The sequence below is a fragment of the Corvus brachyrhynchos genome, unplaced genomic scaffold (genome assembly GCF_000691975.1).
Source record: "Corvus brachyrhynchos isolate BGI_N302 unplaced genomic scaffold, ASM69197v1 scaffold121, whole genome shotgun sequence".
In the NCBI taxonomy this organism is placed as follows: domain Eukaryota; kingdom Metazoa; phylum Chordata; class Aves; order Passeriformes; family Corvidae; genus Corvus; species Corvus brachyrhynchos.
The window spans coordinates 2,562,626-2,565,903 of record NW_008236445.1 but is presented as its reverse complement, the minus strand read 5'-3'; positions in this window follow the sequence as shown (position 1 = coordinate 2,565,903).

The following is a 3,278-nucleotide window of genomic DNA, read 5'->3' as shown; positions in this document are numbered from 1 at the left end:
CTCGTGGAGCGGGATGGGGGGTGGCCTCGGGGAGCTTGGGACGTACAGAACCGCCTCGGAGGGCTTGGGAGGTGCCGGCTCAATCACACTCGGTTGGTGCAACACGGTTGGTTTGCTGAGCTTGGTTTATTGACAGGGTTTTCTTGGTGCTCGTTGTCAAAGCCTCAGGTACGCAAATCACAGAACCATAGAATGTTAAGGGTTTGAAGCAGATCATCCAGCCCCAATCCCCTGCCATAGGCAGGGACTCCTCCCACTAGACCAGGTTGTCCCATCCAACCTGATCTCGAACGCTTCACGGATGGGACATCCATGACATCTCTGGGCAACGCATTCCAGTGCCTCACCACCTTCGCAGTAAAGAATTTCTTCCTAATATCTAACCTAAATTTCTCCACTTCCAGTCTGTACCCCTTTCCCCTTGTCCTGTCACTACACTTCCTGGCGAAGAGTCCCTCTCCAGCTTTCATGTAGGTCCCCTTCAGACACTGGAAGGTTTCCATAAGGTTTCCACACGACCTTTTCTCCTCCGGACTGAACAGCTCCAGCTTCCTCAGCCTGTCTTTGCAGGGGAGCTGATGCCTGTTCTGTGTGCATGCTCCACGTAGACTATATTGAACTTGGTACTGAATGACCATACTTTGTACAGGTGAATTGTGGAATCGGCCCATACACCTTCAAATAAACTTTGTGGGTTGGGGTGAGACTTGTGTAGGTAAACTATGTCTTCAGCTTTATGGGGAAATAGCCACCTTTTGTAAAACTACAAACAGAACTGCGTTCAATAAGCATTTCATACTGATAGTATTTAAGTTTGGACTGTGGCTGGAGTACTAAGGCAGCACTGACCCTTCAGCAGTTTCACTTTTAAAAATAATATTTTTACACTTTTCTAGTATCAGTTTTACACTTACTTTTAACCTTTTAAATATATATAGAGGGAATAATGTTACAATCTCAGTAGATCTATTCTGTGGCTGTGACAGTAGTAAAACATAACTCGTCCCACAGTAGTGCTGACTAATTTAAATCTATGTATTTTCAATGTGTTAATGAAAATCTAGAATATATTTCAGGAAAAGGCTAGTCATTATGGAACATGATGTGCGTTTATGAGCTTTATACATTTATGGCCTGTCTGATCTTGGCCTCTCCCTTCTGAAGTATCTAATTAAGTGTGCAAATGATTTTTAGTCTGCGTTTTTATGACCTCATGGTTGTCAAAATACTGGCAATGTATGCATCACTGAGATCTGTCTCTGATGCTGAGGACTTGACTTAACAATCTCTTTGTTCTTAACTTCCCTAACTCTAATGCATACTTTGTTATCTAGAGAACTCCACATATTATTTTATATTACAATTTCATTAAGTCTCTCAGTAGTGCCCTTAGCACTATGACTAATATTCATTACTTTTCCTTCTTACTTTCCTTCTCCAAGATGTGGCGATGGGATGTGAAGTTTAGTATCTTGGTGGTTAGGTAATTACAAAATCATTTGCTGAAATTTTAAAATATTTTGGGTTTATTTTCATTGGCATATAAATACGCATTAAATTTTTTTAATTTGGAACAGAAGGTGATGAAGTATGGATTGATTTTGGCTTGTCTGCCTATCCACAGAGTTAAACTCTGTATCTTTAGAAAATTTTGCCTTCTGGAAGTGTTTTCTATGAAAATTTTCACAGCAGAGAATGTAGATGCAGGCTATGATGTGATCTGACATTATGGGCCCATCTTTTAGCTAGAGGAGGACCAAGAACTTCATATGAGGAGACATTAGAAGACAAATGTCATGAGCTACAAGTAGACTGGATAGAGAGATGCTACAGTATTGTTGATAGGCCAAAGCAGAAGCTTCAGGCATAGGCATGTAGCATTACCGTAGTCCTAAGTGATTACAGGGGGTGAAATAAAATAAAAGCATCATTAGGTAATTTACTTCATTTAGTACACTTAAGATTTACAGAATGGGACATAATTTACATCAAAACTCTGTAAAGAACTACACAAAATTCTTCAAAAAGCTCTTCAGGCACACAGGAGAAAACGTATCTGTTAACTGGGTCCTTCAGTGCTTGGGCCTCCAGTGAACTTTGTGGTATCCCCAACACTCTGCTCCTTCTTAGCCTCCTGGCACTTGGATACTCCCAGGTACCACAGTACCTGGAAACACCATTTGCTCCTTACACTGCACTCCTTCCTTCTCTCACAGCACTCTGATTTACCTGTGAGCTGGCAAAGTCCCCAGCTTTCCTGCACCTTCTCTGCTCACCCCAGATGTAGATTCATGCTCAAGCACCTATTTCCTATTGCCCCAGCTCTTTCTGCTCACATTCTGGGCAGCCTGGGAGGCCCAGCTCACAGACTTCTACAAAAACCTTGTCCAAATATGTGCTTCTGAAAGCTCAAGGCCCTGTGCAAGTGCTGCAAGGGGCTGTGAAGGTCAGCTGCATCTGTAGAGAGTGGTGGGCAGCAGCAGTTGGGGACAGCTGGGGCCAAGAAATCACAAATCAATTAGGTTGGAAAAGATCTCTGAGATCATCTAGTCCAACCTATGATAGAACATCCCAATGTCAACTACACCATGGCACTCAGTGCCATGTCCAGTCTCTCCTTAAATGCTTCTAGGGATGGTGACTCCACCACCTCCCTGGGCAGTCCATTCCAATGTTTAATCACCCTTTCTGTGAAGAAATTCCTAATGTCCAAACTAAACCTCTTCTGGCACATCTTATGACTATGTTTTCTTGTCCTGTCACTGGTTACTTGGGAGGAGGCCACCCCCAACCTGTATACAATCTCTTTCCAGATAGTTGTAGAGAGTGATAAGGTCCCCTCGAGCCTCCTTTTCTGCAGGTTAAACAACCCCAGCCCCCTCAGCTGTGCCTCATAGGATGTACTCTCCAGACCCTTCACCAGCTTTGTTGCCCTTCTCTAGACTCGCTCCAGCACCTCAATGGCCTTCCTGTACTGAGGGTTCCAGAATGGACACAGTGGTGTGGTCTTGCCAATGTCATGATACGTTTCTTCATTTTTAGCCTTTCTGAAATAACTTGAAAGAAGGCATAACACTAAATTTGGTATGTATACATATATAAAATATAATCACACTATATATGCTATGTATGTATTAGACTGTGCTTCATCTTAGCCAAAAGGCCAAGAAATGCCATGTTTATGGTCCTGAGATAGCAAGTATGATGGGATTTGCAGCTATAGAATATAAATGCTGTTTCTAATCGTGTTTAACACATCTTGCAGTAATTTTCAGCAG